This window comes from Sylvia atricapilla, chromosome 2 (assembly GCF_009819655.1).
Source record: "Sylvia atricapilla isolate bSylAtr1 chromosome 2, bSylAtr1.pri, whole genome shotgun sequence".
In the NCBI taxonomy this organism is placed as follows: domain Eukaryota; kingdom Metazoa; phylum Chordata; class Aves; order Passeriformes; family Sylviidae; genus Sylvia; species Sylvia atricapilla.
Genome location: NC_089141.1, coordinates 20,116,758 through 20,134,711, shown reverse-complemented (window position 1 = coordinate 20,134,711; position 17,954 = coordinate 20,116,758). Strand labels below are relative to the sequence as shown.

Here is a 17,954-nt window from a genome sequence, read left to right as displayed (position 1 = left end):
TTTCATTCAATCAACAAAAAAATTAACTACTTTTTTATAACAAAATCCCAAACATCCACTGTTCATTTCTTTATTCCCCCATTTAAACTGAATTCAACCTACCTCAATAAAATCCTTCCATCTTTTTTCCCATAAAAAACAAACAAAAATACAAACAATGAATGAAAAAAAAAATTCAAATCCAATGTCTTTGTAGCTTACAAAAAGCATGGCGCTGAAGATGCCAAGATGGTTGCTGCACATGCAGCCAAAGACAAAAGACTTAGTCCTAACCTTACTGTTGGTTGTTGCTAGAGATAATACATGCAAGTATCCACACGACAGTGTAGAAGCCCTGGGCACCCTGACCCCAGGTCAATAGGAGCAGGTATCAGGCATACTCCCATTAGTAGCCCAAAACGCCTCGCAATTGCCACGCCCTCACAGGTATTCAGCAGTAGTTAACATTAAACAATGAGTAAAAACTTGACTTAGTCATAGCAAATCAGGGTCAGTACATCCTGTGCCAGCCACCATGGTCATACAGGAGACCCAAATCAACATTATAACGGCGTAAAGCTTGGTCACGTGTTATCCAAATAACTAAGATTAAAAGGCATCTGAGTTGTCATAAGCCCAAGATGCCCATAAGGCCTCTATTCAAAGAAAATCTTAGACTAATGATCAATTCAAATCCACTAAAGCCAGAGCCCAAACTAGGATTAGATACCCCCCTATGCCTGGCCCTAAATCTTGATGCACAATCTTACTGGAGCATCCACATGAGAACTACGAGCACTAACGCTTAAAACTCTAAGGACTTGGTGGTGCCCCAAACCCACCTAGAGGAGCTTGTTCTATAATCAATGATCCATGGTACACCTTACCATTCCTTGCTCAAAACAGCATATATACCGCTGTCACCAGCCCACCCCCCATGAAGGCCCAACAGTGGATACAATAGCTCCACCATGCTAATAAGACAGGTCAAGGTATAGCCCATGGAATGGGAGTAATGGGCTACATTTTCTGGATTATAACGTAATGGCAAAGGTGCATGAAACCACCCCTGGAAGGAGGATTTAGCAGTGAAGTGGGACAAGCAAGACCTCTTTCAGCTGGCTCTGGGGCATGTACATACCTCCCGTCACCCTCCTCAAAAGCACCTTTCCCCCCAGCTTAATAAGCTACCCAGCCAAAGAGGAGGTAAGCCGTAACAAGGTAAGTGTACCAGAAGGTGTACTTAGGATACCAAGATGTAGCTTTAACGAAAGCATTCACCTTACGCCTGAAAGAGACCTGCTCACACCAGGTTGTCTTAATGCCAAACTCTAGCCCAACATACATGACCCAGAATAATAAAGCTACTCACACACTTAACTAAAGCATTTACTCGTCCCAGTATAGGTGATAGAAAAGACACCATTGGAGCGACAGAGACCACGTACCATAAGGGAAAGATGAAATAATAATGAAATAACTAAGCTAAAAATAGCAAAGATCAACCCTTGTACCTTTTGCATCATGGTCTAGCAAGAAAAACCAAGCAAAATGAATTTAAGTTTGCCACCCCAAAACCCAAGCGAGCTACCTATGAGCAGATATTGTTGAGTGAACCCATCTCTGTTGCAAAAGGGTAGGATGACTTATCAGTAGAGGTGAAAAGCCAGTTGAGCTGAGTGATAGCTGGTTGCCTGTGAAACAAATGTAAGTTCACTCTTAACTCTTCTCCAGAGAAACCAAGAATCCTAATGAAGCAAGTTAAGGGCTATTTAAAGGAGGTACAGCTCCTTTAAAAAAAAATACAATCTCTATGAGCGGATAAATAACCTATGTCTAAAAATACTGTGGGCCCTCAAGCAGCCATCAACAAAGAGTACGTTAAAGCTCAACATATCAAAAATATCAACACTATATGACTCCCTCCTCACTAACAGGCTAACCTATAGAACAATAGGAGAATTAATGCTAGAATGAGTAACCAGGGTCCTCCCTCTTTGACACAAGCTTACATCCATACATTATTAACAAGTCCCCAATATATGACAAATCCAACAAGCAAAGTATTAAACACTTTGTTAACCCAATAGAGGAGTGTCCATTTAGAAAGATTAAAACCTGTAAAGGAGCTAGGCAAAGGTCAAGGCCCGACTGTTTATCAAAAATGTAGTCTTCAGCAAACCAACAGACAAGCATTGAAGGTGACACCTGCCTGGTAACATGTGTTTAACGGCCGCAGTATCCTAACTGTGCAAAGGTAGCCAATCAATTGTCCTGTAAATCGGGACTAGTATGAATGGCTAAGCGAGGTCTTAACTGTCTCTTACAGGCAATCAGTGAAATTGATCTCCCTGTACAACAGCAGGGATAAACCCATAAGACAAAAAGGCCCTGTGGAACATCAAAATCAGCAGCCACCCCTAAATACATACACACCCACTTGGGCTCACTTACTTAAGGGTTATTGGCTCGCATTTTTTTGGTTGGGGCAACCTTGGAGCAAAACAAAACCTCCAAACATTGGACCACACATCCAGACTAAGAGCAACCTCTCAACGTGCAAATAGCAACCACATCCAATATAACTGACCAATGGACCATGCGACCCCAGGGATAACAGCACAATCTCCTCCAAGAGTCCATATCGACAAGGAGGTTTACGACCTCGATGTTGGATCAGGACATCCTAGCGGTGCAGCCGCTACTAAGGGTTCATTTGTTCAACAATTAACAGTCCTATGTGATCTGAGTTCAGGAGCAATCCAGGTCGGTTTCTACCTATGATGAGCTCTTCCCAGTAAACAATCCAGGTCGGTTTCTATCTATGATGAGATCTTCCCAGTAAGAAAGGATAGGGAAAAGCAAGGCCAATACTACAGGGAAGCCTTTGCCTTAAGTAATGAAACCAACTAAATTACAAAAGGCTATCACTCCCCCCACGTCCTAGAAAAGGACTAAGGACTAAAGGACTTGCATGGCAGAGCTCAGCAAATGCAAAAGGCTTAAGTCCTTTAATTCAGAGGTTCAAATCCTCTCCCTAGCTTTATACTTTTTCCCCCTCATAATGATCAACTACCCACTTGTAATTAACATTACAATAATCCTCCCCTATGCTCTACCAATCCTGATCACAGTAGCCTTCCTAACATTAGTAGAACATAAAATCCTAAGCTATATACAAGGTCGAAAAGGCCCAAACCTTGGGGTTGGCCCATTTGGACTACTCCAACCCCTAGCAGATGGGGTAAAACTGTTTCTTAAAGAACTGATCTGCCCATCAGCATCCTCCCCCATCCTATTTATCACAACCCCAATACAAGCCCCTCTCCTTGCAATCTCAATCTGAGCCCCACTCCCCCTACCATTCTCCCTCACAGACCTCAGCCTAGGCATACTATACCTTCTGGCTATATCCAGCTTAGCAGTATACTCTAGCCTCTGATCAGGCTGAGCATCCAATTCAAAATATGCCCTAATTGGCGCACTCCAAGCAGTAGCCCAAACCATCTCCTAATGAAGCCACCCTAGCAATCATCCTGCTATCCATAGTTCTTCTTACCGGAAACTACACTCTCAACACTTTCGCAACCGCCCAAGAACCCCTCTACCTAATTTTCCCATGCTGACCCATCGCTATAATGTGATATGTCTCTACACTTGCAGAAACAAATCATACCCCATTTGATTTAACAGATGGAGAGTCAGAACTAGTATCAGGGTTCAATGTAGAATACGCAGCAGGACCCTTCGCCCTATTCTTCCTAGCTGAATACACCAACATCATACTAATAAACACATTAACTGCCATCTTATTCTTCAACCCAAGCCTCCTCAACCTTCCCCAAGAGCTATTCCCACTAGTACTAGCTACAAAACCCCTGCTCTTATCAGCAGGATTCCTATGAATTTGCACCTCCTACCCACAATTCCACTATGACCAACTCATACATCTTCTGTGAAAAAACTTCCTTCCCCTCACACTAGCCCTATGCCTATGACATACTCGCCTACCAATCTGCTATGCAGGTTTACCCCCCTATCTAAGGCATACCAGGAAATGTGTCCAAACGTCCAAAGGGTCACTATGATAAAGTGAACATAGAGGTACACCAACCCTCTCATTTCCTACCACCTTAGAAAGACAGGAATCGAACCCGCACTAGAGAGATCAAAACCCTCCATACTTCCTTTATATTACTTTCTAGTAGGGTAAGCTGAACAAGCTATCAAGCCCATACCCCGAAAATGATGGTTCAACCCCTCCCCCATTAATGACGCCCCAAGTAAAACTAATCTTTATCACCAGCTTAATTTTAGGAACAACTATCACAATCTCAAGCAACCATTGAATCACAGCTTGAACTGGCCTCGAAATCAACACTCTTGCCATCCTACTCCTAATCTCAAAATCCCATCACCCCCGAGCTATTGAGCTGCAACTAAATACTTCCTAACCCAAGAAGCTGCATCTACCTTAATTCTATTCTCCAGCATAACCAATGCATGACACACAGGACAATGAGACATCACCCAAATAACCCATCCCTTGTCATCCCTAATTTTAACCTCAGCCATTGCAATAAAACTCAGACTAGTCACATTCCACTTTTGATTTCCAGAAGTCCTGCAAGGCTCTCCCCTAACCACTGGCCTACTCCTATCCACAGGTATAAAATTCCCACCAATCACCCTACTCTTTATAACATCCCATTCACTTAATCCAACACTACTAACCTTCATAACTATCTCCTCCGCAGCCCTAGGAGGATGAATAGGCCTAAACCAAACACAAATCCGAAAATCCTGGCTTTCTGCTCCATCTCCCACCTCTGCTGAATAGCCATTATCATTTCCTACAACCCCAAACTCACTCTACTGTACTTCTGCATCTACACTCTAATAACCATAACTGTTTTCTTAACTCTAAACACAAATAAAGTACTAAAACTGTCCACCTTAATGACCACATGAACAAAAAACCCTTCACTAAACACAATACTATTCTTTACCTTACGTTCCCTTGCAGGCCTCCCACCAAAACAGCTCATCATCCAAGAACTAACAAAACAAAACATAGCTCCCACAGCAATAAATCTTCATTCTCTCCCTACTAGGACTGTTCTTCTATCTCCATCTTGCATACTGCGCAACAAATACACTTCCACCACACACCACTAACCACATAAAACAATGACACAACAAACCCACTAACATCTCCATCGCTATCCTAACTGTTATATATCCACCATACTCCTCCCCATCTCCCCCATAATCTCCATCATTATTTAAGAAACTTAGGATCACTTAAACTGAAGGCCTTCAAAGCCTTAAACAAGAGTTAGACCCTCTTAGTTTCTGCTAAGATCTGCAGGACACTAGCCTGCATCACCTGAATGCAACCCAGGCACTTTAATTAAGCTAGGACCTTACCTCTCCCACTAGGCAGATGGGCTTCGGTCCCATAATACTACAGTTAACAGCTATGTGCCCTAACCAACAGGCTTCTGCCTAAGACTCCAGCGCAATACGAATGCACATCAATGAGTTTGCAACCCATTATGAACTTCACAACAGAGCCAATAAGAAGAGGAATTGAACCTCTGTAGAAAGGAATACAGCCTAACACTTATACATTCAGCCATCTTACCTGTGTCATTCATTAACCGATGACTTTTCTCCACTAACCACAGAGACATCGGTACCCCAGACCTGATTTTCGGTGCATGAACCAGAATAGTGGGTACCACCCTAGGCCTCCTTATCTGAGCAGAATTAGACCAACCTGGTGCTCTACTAGGAGATGGCCAAATCTATAATGTAATTGTCACGGCCCATGCCTTTGTGATAATCTTCTTGGTAGTAATACCAATCATAATCAAAGGATTCGGAAACTGACTAGTCCCTCTAATAATCGGAGCCCCAGATACAGCACTCCCCAGAATAAATAACATAAGCTTCTGACTACTTCCCCCATCATTCCTACTACTCTTAGCTTCCTCTACAGTTGAAGCTGGTGCAGGAACAGGATGAACCGTATACTCGCCCCTAGTTGGCAACTTAGCCCACGCTGGAGCTTCAGTTGACCTAGCTATCTTCTCCCTTCACCTAGCAGGCATCTCATCCATTCTAGGAGCAATCAACTTTATCACAACAGCAATCAACATAAAACCACCTGTCCTAACACAATACCAAACTCCCCTATTTGTATGATCTGTCTTAATCACTGACGTTCTCCTCCTATCCCTCCCCATCCTTGCTGCTAGCATCACAATACTACTCACCAACCGCAACCTCAGCACCACCTCCTTTGACCCAGCAGAAGGGGGAGACCCAGTACTATATCAACATCTGTTCTGATTCTTTGGACACCCAGAAGTCTACATCCTTATTTTACCAGGATTCGGAATTATCTCACACGTAGTCTACTACGCAGAAAAAAAAGAACCATTCAGCTACATAGGCACAGTATGAGCTATGCTTTCCATTGGTTTCCTAGGTTTCATTGTATGAGCCCATCACATGTTTACAGTAGGAATAGACATAGACACCCGAGCATACTTTACATCTGCCACCATAATCTTTGCCATCCCCACTGGTATCAAAGTGTTTAGCTGACTAGCAACCCTACACGAAGGAATCATTAAATGAGACCCTCCTATACTATGAGCACTAGGCTTCATTTTCCTCTTTACTACTGGAGGACTAACAGGCATTGTTCTAGCAAACTTCTCACTAGACATTGCCCTTCATGGCACCTACTATGTAGTAGTACACTTCCACTACGTCCTATCAATAGGCACAGTATTCGCAATCCTAGCAGGCTTCACACACTGATTCCCCTTATTCACAGGTTACATGCTCCACTCAACATGAGCTAAAATCCACTTCAGAGTAATGTTCGAAGGTGTTAACCTCACCTTCTTCCCCCAACACTTCCTAGGCCTAGCCGGCATGCCTCGATGATACTCAGACTACCCAGATGCCTACACATTATGAAACACCATCTCCTCAGTAGGCTCCTTGATCTCCCTAACAGCCGTAATCATGCTAGTATTTATCATCTGAGAAGCATTAGCATCTAAATGCAAATTCCTTCAACCAGAACTAACAAGCACTAACATCGAATGAATTCACGGCTGCCTGCCTCCTTACCACACCTTTGAAGAACCCACCTTTGTTCAAGTCCAAGAAAGGGAGGAGTCGAACCCCTATATGTTGGTTTCAAGCCAACCGCATAAACCACCTATGCTTCTTTCTTATTAAGAGGTGTTAGTAAAATAATTACATAGCCTTGTCAAGGCTAAATTACAGGTAAACCCCCCATATACCTCAACACTAAATGGCTAACCACTCAGTATTTACTTTCCAAGACACCTCATCACCCATCATAGAAGAACTAATACAATACCATGACCATGCCCTAATAGTTGCACTAGCGATCTGCAGCCTAGTCCTATACCTTCTAACCCTAGTACTTCCGGTAACTTTTTGTTACCAGAAAACTAACATCTAATACAGTTGACGCACAAGCTATCGAACTCATCTGGACAATTTTCCCAGCCGCTGTACTAATCACACTTGCTCTCCCATCCCTACGAATCCTCTACATAATAGACGAAATCAATGAACCTGCCCTCACCTTAAAAGCCATCAGCGATACTGATCCTACGAATACATCGACTTTAAAGACCTCACATTTGACTCATACGTAACACCAACAACAGACCTACCATTAGGACACTTCCAACTTCTAGAAGTAGACCATTGCGTCATTGTCCCAACAGAATCCACCATCCGCGTCATTGTTACCACCGATGTGCTTCACTCATGAGCCGTACCCAGCCTTGGTGTAAAAACTGACGCAATTCCAGGACACCTAAATCAAACCTCATTCCTAGCCAGCCGATCCAGAGTCTTCTAGGGCCAATGCTCAGAAATCTGCAGAGCAAACCACAGCTTCATGCCAATCATAGTCAAATCCATCCCACTCGCTAACTTTGAGAACTGATCCTCCCTACTATCATCATAACCATTAAGAAGCTATGGAACAGTGCTAGCCTTTTAAGCTAGAGAAAGCGGAACCTTTCCCCTCCTTAATGATATGCCTCAGCTAAACCCAAACCCTTGATTTTTTTATCATGCTTACTTCATGATTAACCTTCTCCCTAATCATCCAACCCAAACTTCTATCATTTGTGTCCACTAACCCTCCATCCAACAAAGCTCCAACAACTCCAAGCACTACCCTCCGAACCTGACCATGAACCTAAGCTTTTTCTACCAATTGTCAAGTCCCTCTCTTCTGGGCATCCCACTAATCCTCATTTCAATAACATTCCCAGCCCTACGACTGCCCTCCTCCAATGAATTACTAACTGCCTCTCAACCCTCCAGCTATGACTCATTAACCTCATTACAAAACAACTAATAACCCCACTAAACAAAAAAAGTCACAAATGAGCACTAATTCTAACTTCACTAATTATGTTCTTACTACTAATCATTCTCCTAGGCCTACTACCATATACCTTCATCCCAACCACCCAACTATCAATGAACCTAGACCTGGCCTTTCCACTGTGACTCGCCACTCTCCTCACAGGACTACGAAACCAACCCTCCACCTCCTTAAGCCACCTCCTGCCAGGAGGTACCCCAAGCCTATTAATTCCAGCCCTCATCTTAATCGAGACAACAAGCCTTCTCATCCACACTCTAGCCCTAGGAGTACGCCTAACAGCAAATCTTACAGCAGGACACCTTCTCATCCAACTAATCTCCACAGCCACAATTACTCTCTTCTCAACAATACCTGCAATCTCACTACTAACCTTACTAATCCTATTCCTATTAACAGTCCTAGAAGTAGCCGTAGCCATAGCCATAATCCAAGCATACATTTTCTTACTGCTACTAAGCCTCTACCTCCAAGAAAACATCTAAAACCCTCTACCAATGGCACACCAAGCACACTCCTACCACATAGCAGATCCTAGCCCATGACCCATCCTCAGAGCCTCTGCCGCCCTCCTCACTACTTCTGGCCTGACCATATGATTCCACTACAACTCTCCGTACTTACTAATTACTGGCCTAACCTCCACCACTCTTGTAATATTCCAATGATGGCGTGACATTGTACAAGAAAGCACATTCCAAAACCACCACACTCCCACTGTACAAAAAGGTTTACGCTATGGCATGGCCCTATTTATCACATCAGAAGCCGCCTTCTTCTTAGGCTTTTTCTGGGCCTTCTTCCACTCAAGCCTAGCTCCTACCCCAGAACTAGGTGGACAATGACCACTAGTTGGAATCAAACCCCTAAATCCAATAGAAGTCCCACTTCTAAATACCGCTATCCGACTAGCGTCAGGAGTCACTGTCACATGAGCCCACCGCAGCATCACAGAAGCCTGCTGAAAACAAGCAATCTTCGCCCTGACCCTCACAGTCCTACTAGGACTTTACTTCACTGCCCTTCAAGCCATAGAATACTATGAAGCCCCATTCTCCATCACAGACAGCGTGTACGGCTCCATTTTCTTCGTCGCCACTGGATTCCACAGGCTATACATAATTATTTGCTCTACATTCTTACTAGTCTGCCTCCTATGCCTAATTAAATACCATTTCACATCAAACCACCACTTCGGCTTTGAAGCAGCAGCTTGATACTGACATTTTGTAGATGTCGTCTGACTATTCCTCTACATTGCCATCTACTGATGAGGTTCCTACTCTTCTAGTATGTTCATTGCAATCGACTTCCAATCCTTAAAATCTGGTTTAACGCCAGAGAAGAGTAATGAACATAATCATGCTTATAATAGCTCTATTCTTAACCCTAAGTATTCTCTTAAGAGCACTAAACTTTTGACTGGCCCAAATAAACCCTGACTCCGAAAAACTATCACCCTATGAATGTGGGTTTGACCCCCTAGGCTCTGCCCACCTGCCCTTCTCAATTCTATTCTTCTTAGCAGCCATCCTCTTCCTGCTATTCGACCTAAAAATTGCTCTCCTACTACCCCTCCCATGAGCCACCCAACTCCAAAACCCCACTCTCACCTTAATTTGAACCTCCACCCTCATCTTCCTTCTCACCTTAGGCCTAGTATACGAATGAGTACAAGGAGGACTAGAATGGGCAGAATAAGAAAGTTAGTCTAATCCAAGACAGTTGATTTCGGCTCAACAGATTATAACTTTCGGCTCAACCCTATAACTTTCTTCATGACCGCCCTTCACTTAAGTTTCTATGCAGCCTTCACCCTAAGCAGCCTAGGCCTGGCCTTCCACCAAACCCACCTAATCTCAGCTCTACTATGTTTAGAAAGCATGACACTATCCATATACGTTGCCCTATCAATACGGCCAATCCAAACACAAACACCCTCACCCACCCTCCTACCAATCCTCATACTAACATTTTCTGCCTGCAAAGCAGGCACAGGGTTAGCACTGCTTGTTGCCTCCACCCGCACCCATGGCTCAGACCACCTACATAACTTTAACCTTCTACAATGCTAAAAATCATTATACCAACCATCATACTCCTCCCTCTAACCTTCCTATCCCCGTGCAAGCATTTATGAACTAATACCACAATATACAGCCTACTAATCACCACTGCCAGCCTTCAATGACTAATACCTACATACTATCCAAACAAAGAACTGACCCTTTGAACCTCCATTGACCAAATCTCCTCACCCCTACTAGTCTCATCCTGCTGAGTACTCCCCCTCATACTTATAGCAATCCAAAAACACTTAGAACAAGAACCTGTTATCCACAAATGAATCTTCATCACAACACTAATCCTAGCCCAACCATTTATTCTAATCACCTTCTCAGCCTCAGAACTAATACTTTTCTACATTGCATTTGAAGCCACCCTAATTCCCACCCTAATCCTAATCACCCAATGAGGCAGCCAGCCAGAACGACTAAACACCAGAGTCTACCTCCTGTTGTATACACTCGCCACTTCACCCCCACTACTAATCACTGTTATTGACCTTCACAACCAAATCGGCACCCTATACTTCCCTATACTCAAACTATCACACCCAACATCATTCACATCCTGCACGGGACTAATCTCCACCCTAGCCCTTCTCCTAGTATTTATAGTCAAGGCCCCCCTATACAGCCTACATCTATGATTACCTAAAGCTCATGTAGAAGCCCCAATTGCTGGTTCCATGCTTCTTGCTGCAATACTGCTAAAACTCGGGGGCTATGGCATCATATGAATTACACTCCTAACAAACCCCTCACTAAATAACCTTCACTACCCCTTCATCGTCCTAGCGCTATGAGGTGCACTAATAACCAGCACCATCTGCCTATGACAGATCGACCTAAAATCCCTAATTGCCTACTCATCAGTAAGCCACATAGCATTAGTTATCGCCGCAGCCATAATCCAAACCCAATGAGCATTCACGGGGCAATAATACTAATAATCGCACACGGCCTCACTTCCTCAATACTATTCTGCTTAGCCAACACCAACTATGAATGTACTCACAGCTGCATTCTTCTGCTAACATAAGGTATCCAACCCCTACTACCCCTTATAGCCACGTCATGACTCCTAGCAAATTTAACAAATATAGCCCTACCCCCAACAATTAATCTCATGGCAGAACTAACTATTATAATCACCCTATTCAACTGATCCTCAATCACCATCATCTTAACAGGGGCTGCAATTCTACTAACTGCCTCATACACTCTATATATACTAATAATAACACAATGAGGAACAGTCACATCCCTTCAAAACTCTACCACAAAAGAGCACCTATTCGTAACCATACACATTATCCCTATAATCCTCCTCATTTTCAAACCTGAACTCATTTCCAGCATTCCGATATGCAGATATAGTTTTAACTATAACATTAGATTGTGATTCTAAAAACAGAAGTCAAAATCTTTTTACCTGCTGAGGGGAGGTTTAACCAACAAGAACTGATAACTCTTGCATCTCAGTATAAAACCTCAGCCCTCTTAACATTCAAAGGATAATAGTAATCCAATGGCCTTAGGAGCCACTCATCTTGGTGCAAATCCAAGTGAAAGTAATGGATCTCTCATTAATTCTTAACACCACCATACTACTAAACCTAACAACCCAGTCCATTCCTATTATCTTCCCCACTCCTACCAAACAAGCTCAAAAACACTCCAAACACCATCAAAAACACAGTCAAAATATCATTCCTCATTAGCCTTGTCCCAATAACAATCCGCATCTATTCAGGAACAGAAAGCCTTCTCTCACTATGAGAATGAAAATTCATCATAAACTTTAAAATTCCCATCAGCCTAAAAATAGATCTCTACTCTCTCACATTCTTCCCAATTGCCCTCTTTGTATCATGATCCATCCTACAATTCACATCATGATATATAGCTTCTGACCCTTACATCACAAAATTCTTCACTTTTCTCCTACTATTCTTAATCACAATACTTACTCTAGTAATCGCCAATAACCTATTTGTCTTATTTATTGGCTGAGAAGGAGTCGGAATCATCTCTTTCCTCTCAACTAGCTGATGACACGGGCGAGCAGGTGCCAATACTGCCGCCCTCCAAGCCGTCCTTTACAACCGAGTTGGAGACATCCGACTAATCCTATGCACAGCATGACTAGCCTACACTATAAACACCTGAGAAATCCAACAACTTTCTTCCCCCTCAAAAACCCTAATCCTCGACTACTAGGCCTTATCTTAGCTGCAACAGGCAAATTCGCACAATTAGGCCTCTACCCATGACTCCCAGCAGCTATAGAAGGCCCAAAAAAATGAAACGAAACGAAAATCTAGCTTTGGATTCTTCTCTCAATTACTTCAGGAACAACAAGCAGCCCAGGAACGCTACAGGACTTCAATTTTCTCTGCCTTTTTCAGAAGTGCTGGACCCACCTTCTCACTTATCTAGAAGGCATTGTGCAAATAGGGCATACCTTCAGAGCACTGTGAGGAGTCCTGGTGCTACTCAGAGGTGATGCAGCAGCTACATCCATTAGGACATGCCATGCCAGACACTGTACAGCACCTACTTGAGGAAATCTAGCACCTGTCCCAAAAATTCAGTAGCTGTGGCTTTTTTAAGGTGTCAGAAAGTAGCATTTCTACTCCTTCCCCTGCAAACCTACCAAAGTAATAGATTGTAATACCAGGAAATATTAGGCAGGAAAATTAAGGCAAACAAATTTATAAATCTCATTATTGGGATGGCAGCACTCTCTCTTCAAGAGCCTACAACATTGTTTTCAAAGATGGTTATCCAAATGCCAAAACTGAATTATCAGTAAATGGTTTCTGATTGGGAACTTCCATACAGGGGTATCAAGCACCAACCAAGAGGAGAACCAAGCTTTTCTCTCCCTTGTTGGTATTGGACATCATGAGGTATGATAAACCTGGCTTTTAAGTTTCCCCAGAGCCTCATATCCCAGAGACAAAAGATTCCTATTTTCTGTGAGAACTGACTTGGATGAGAGGGTTTTAAAGAGCACATTATTAGAACAGGCAGTTTCAAAATCCAAATGAAAGTATAAGCTCAGTTGTTTAGAAACTAGAATTTAGTTCACGCTGTTCCCAATGCTTGAATTTTTTTTCCTGTAAACTAACATAAAGCCACACAGTCTTTTAAGATAAGCAAAAAAAAACAAAACCATTTGTGCAGTGCTTCCAGGGAGATAACTGAACCTGGAGCTTTGTGAAGTCACAGGCAGCTGCTGATTTTGCTACTGATTTTCCACAGAGGTGCAATGCCACCCCACTGTTACTGCAGAGCTGACTGGCTCAGTGGGATACCAGCAGCGGGATGCCAGCTCAGCCCACAGCAATGATAGATTGTGCTCCTGCACCTCCAGGCAGCCAGCTGGCTCAGAAATCACTTATGCACATGGGGAATTCTATCATTCTGTGTGCCTGCACTGGACACATCTTCTTCATACCTCTCTTACTCCACAGAGACTTCAACCACCAGCAAAGCTTGTTTTGATTTCCAAATCTGTTCATATTTGTTTCTGCAACCCAGGAAGCCAAGCCATTGCACTACTGGAGTCCATTTTGAGGCAGATTTTGACATACAAGTTGGATCCTTTGCTTGCATGCAAGGCTAGGTGCCTTACCTCATCCATAGCATGGGACAGAGAAGAGACATGAGATGTCTTTGTCAGCTCCAGCAGTGTTTTTCTGATTCTGGTACTGCCCTGGATGACTTTGAAAGGGAGATGGGTGCTACTTTCCCATAAGGCTGCCATATTACAGGATATCCAATAAGCAGATTCGGAAGAGTGCACTCTCAGTACAAAAGGCCTTCAGAAATAAAATATCAAGGAGGGGAAAAATTTGAAATATGCAATTTTACATATTTTGAGAAGCAGCAAGGCTAATAATTTCTGCATCAACTCCAACCATCTCATGGCTGCCCTGATTATTAAAGGTTTTATCCAGTAACAATTATTAGTAAGTCTGTCTTCCAAGAGCAAAAAGGTATCTGGAAATACATTGTTACCTCTTAAAGAAGTATGGCTTCTATACCTCATTAAATCATTTCACAGGGCTAAGAGTCCTAGGGGATCTTCAGGAGGTACAGTGGCATTAGCCAGCTTCTGTCCAGGATGTCCCTCTGCAAACAAACTACCCAAGAAACCAGAAACAACTAATTACAAATGCTCTTATCTACAGTCAGCATGGCAGATGCCATTCCACAAGATTTCAGGCGACCTACTGAAGTCTGACTGATCACAAAATGCATTAGCAAGTCAACATATCCTTATCAGTAGCGAATATAACAGCATTAAACCAGCTTTTCCAAAAAGACAGAGAACCCAGAAAATAAATATGTGCTTAATGCAACTGATCAGGATTTTGCCAGAACTGCAGAGCTTTGGGTGCTCACTTAAAAAAACATTAATAATATACATAACAATAAAACTAGCACAGCAAGGCAGGGCTGCAGTAATTGCTGCTGAATTAGTGAATTAGTGTCCTAAACCAGATATTCTAACCTGAACAAGGTTGCAGTATTAGGCATTGATCATAAAACAGATCTCCCCTTGGATATCCAAGATCTGTCCATAGTTAGGAACAGCTGCACACCAAGAAAGAACCCAGGATCTCACAAGAACAAGAGGAGCCTCCACTGGTGATCTTTCAAACAGGCTCTCCTTGAAGGGCAGCCACAGCACACTCATTAAATGCTTACACATCCTACCTACTACCAAAGACAAACACTCAAGACAATACATATCCATGTCATATGGGTACTTACTAGCAGATGACAACCACAAGCAGCAGAAAACAAACATCACAGACAGCTTTCTCACGCCCTACAACACACTTGGTGGCTTTACATGGCTTTAACTTCAGCCAGCAACACATTGCAGAGCCTGTCAGCAATGCAGCAACTTGATTCAGCTGCACACCCTGACAAACCTTTAATGAGGACTTGCAAGCAAGAGGCTGCATTGTGGAAGGAGGAGTTGATGGCCTCACCATCAGGAAGTCCACAGAAAGCCATCTGCCTTTCAGGGATTGCATGAGACAGCAGCTGGTAGCATCAGTACTTTTTCTCCCCCACAGTGAAGCAAACACAGAGTTCTATTGCTATTTTTCCCTATTTTCCCACAAGCTCTCCCTTCTCCAAGTGCTGCAGAACTCACTTGAACAGGGAAAACAAATTCCACTACCATTTTGTGCTAATTGCTCCTCTGGCTCTAGGGAAGAATGTGTACCTTCTAGAAAAACAAGCTGAGGCTACTTTTAATCCAGTTACACTTGGACTCGTCAGCATCCTATGGCAACCACAAAGAACTCCACATCACCACCAGAGCAGGTAAATAACTACTCAGACATCCATAAAAGTGCCCCATCTGAGGCAAGACCTGCACTACAATGCAGTCATTGAAGGAAAACCCCAAGGCAGATATCCCCTGAGTGCCATGGAAGGCATTACTCCTTTTACTGCCCTTTTCCTGGGTAAGTCTCTTAACCTGCTCTATTTCATTACATGCAGACTGAAATCTGTGCACAAAAATTAGTAGGTCAGAGAAATGAGATGCTAGTTCATGGAAATGCATGTGCTGAATGCAGCTCACTTTTCTCTTTTTAACACATTCTGTAGGCTGCACAGGGACAGCCTCATTATTGAAAAGAAGATGAACTGATTTAATATTTCATAGCTGTAGTTACAGTAAACGTGATGTCAGTTGGGAGACAGCAATTGAGAGCAGCCAGTGACACGCTGGGGTATATTTGCAGACGGGCAGTTCACAGTTCTATTTTTACCACCTTTGGGGGCTCCAGTTCGATCGCTGGAGTAGCTCATCTGCATCGCCCACACACGTCTGTGTGACGCCATCCTGGGCCAGCACCGCAAAGGACTACTACGATCACGTACGGCTGCAGCCTGCGTGGGTCTCTGAGCAAAGAAAGGCAGAGGAGGATTTCTGCCTGTCAGCAAGAGGAGGGAGAAAAAAAAAAAAAAAAAAAAAAAAAAAAAAAAAAAAAAAAAGCCCCGAGAGCTGGATTAAGCATCTGGAAAATTACTGCAGCCTCCCAGCTTTTGCTGCCTGCTACCCGCGGTGAGTCATCCCCGGTTGCCGCGGCAACGCCTGCTCTCCTCCTCCGGCTGCTGATCAATTTTGTCTCTGCGAAGGTCCCCTGAAAGCAGGCGCCGCACAGATAACGCGACAAAGGCGCAGAAACTCCTATCGAGAGTATTTACATTTTGAATGTGCTAGTCCTGGGATTTACAGAAGGAGAAATAAGAGCTGGGGCAGAAGGGCAGAGACAGCCAACTCCTGGTTTCATTCACTGCCATCCCGCTGGCAGACAAGCGTGGTTAACTCATTACCCTGCTACCATTTTCCACTAACCAATACCTATAAATAAAACAATATCCTCTCCCAGACTGCAACACACGACGTTCATCATCGCTGTCAGAGGCTCCATAATTTAAACTCATGCTCTGCAGTGGAGGCTGGCACAGCCCAGTGCACAGAGGCAAGAGCTGGCCAAAGCATTAATGCTCCTCCACCCAACCTCTCCCCTCCAGCCTTCACCAAATGACCCCAGGGAAGGCAGCCCATCTTGGAAATACCCTGTCCACCACTTCCTACCCGCAAGGACAGAGGTGCAGATGGCTTGAAACTTTGCAGCCAAGCAATACTCAAGTCCCCAACATCTATCAGTTAACCCCTCTCTGTCAAAATTCTAGGTTAAAAGCGTGGATTTTTACATTACCTCTGCTGAAATAAGGAAATCTGAGTATTTGTCACCTCTGTGGGTAATCATAGAGTCCACTTAATACTTCCAAGGAAGTTTGTCTGATACCCTTTGCTTTTGAACCTTCTTTTATTAATTAACTTATTCTCTGAGGCAGTTTAAAATGGCTACTGGTAAGATCTGATGCTGTGGTGTCAGTGCAATGAATGGCCCTGCCATCCACTTGTCCGAGATTATCTACAGGAATGTGAAAGCTCCTGATAAGGCAAACCTCCCCTTGAGACACAAAAGGGAAAGTCAGCCCAGGCAGCATTTCTGCTGCGAGCAGAGACAAGGCTCATTTGTCATGCTGATCCACAATGTTGGCCCTTGACTCAGATCATGGACACACTTGAACCTTAGAACATTCAAACCTTAGAACCTCCCATCCAGCTCTCATTTCTGTTGTCTATTTATATCAGCTTGAGGCGCTACTCTTCAAAGTCATTCAAGGACTGAATGGAGAACACAGATTTTGTGGTCTCCCTCTCCAGAAACACTTTTGACTCAGCTCCCTAGATGGGAAGAAGAGAAGTCACACAGGCACATCAAGGTCTGAATTACTTACAAATCACTTACCTGCCAGGTTTTCTTCCAAGCATGTCCTCTGCATCTAAGTGCAAGTTCTCTAAGACAAGAGTTTCTGCACTGGCAGGACAGGCTAACTTAGAG

At 43.5% G+C, this 17,954-nt stretch overlaps 1 long non-coding RNA gene and 1 pseudogene across 1 annotated transcript; both read left to right on the top strand.

The window, feature by feature from the left end:
• The first annotated feature begins 2,412 nt into the window (after positions 1 to 2,412).
• Positions 2,413 to 2,934, top strand: LOC136375438 (uncharacterized). The gene is made up of 2 exons (XR_010746075.1): positions 2,413 to 2,789; positions 2,835 to 2,934. It is a non-coding gene; the product is annotated as an uncharacterized lncRNA (long non-coding RNA).
• A 1,316-nt stretch (positions 2,935 to 4,250) lies between these two features.
• LOC136375433 (NADH-ubiquinone oxidoreductase chain 2-like) lies at positions 4,251 to 6,179 on the top strand (annotated as a pseudogene).
• The last annotated feature ends 11,775 nt before the right edge of the window (positions 6,180 to 17,954 follow it).